Source organism: Penaeus monodon, chromosome 19, assembly GCF_015228065.2.
Source record: "Penaeus monodon isolate SGIC_2016 chromosome 19, NSTDA_Pmon_1, whole genome shotgun sequence".
In the NCBI taxonomy this organism is placed as follows: Eukaryota; Metazoa; Arthropoda; class Malacostraca; order Decapoda; family Penaeidae; genus Penaeus; species Penaeus monodon.
In genome coordinates, this window is record NC_051404.1 from 6,766,640 (window position 1) to 6,766,986 (window position 347).

Below are 347 nucleotides of genomic sequence, written 5' to 3' on the forward strand. Positions count from 1 at the left end.
AACGAGTAATTTTGTCCATCTCTGTATTTCTTTATCGATATTTTCGTATTCGCCCTTCGCCGGTCTGCTCTTGGCGAATCAGTTTTCAACATTCATAGCATATCCAGGCCTTTCCCCACGCTTATAACGAATCTTACAAACCAGTATCAGTAAGGTCATCCTTCCCACTCCCCGTCTCCAGCCTGTCTCGTGTCTCGTTCTTTCAACCATCTTATTACTGATGTTACATTTCACCCCCTGAAGCTAATGCTGATTACCTTCTCCCTCTTGTTGCCTCTTTCTTCGTCTATTCTCTTCTTTTGTCTCTTTTTCTTCCATTTGGTTCTCGGATGATTTAGCTTTCCTAC

General features: G+C 42.7%; 1 protein-coding gene across 1 annotated transcript in view; it reads left to right on the forward strand.

Annotated features, from left to right (window-relative positions):
• LOC119585030 (dual oxidase maturation factor 1-like) overlaps nt 1-347 on the forward strand; it is a gene marked incomplete in the record, with an annotated part of 33,296 nt that overhangs the window by 16,749 nt on the left and 16,200 nt on the right.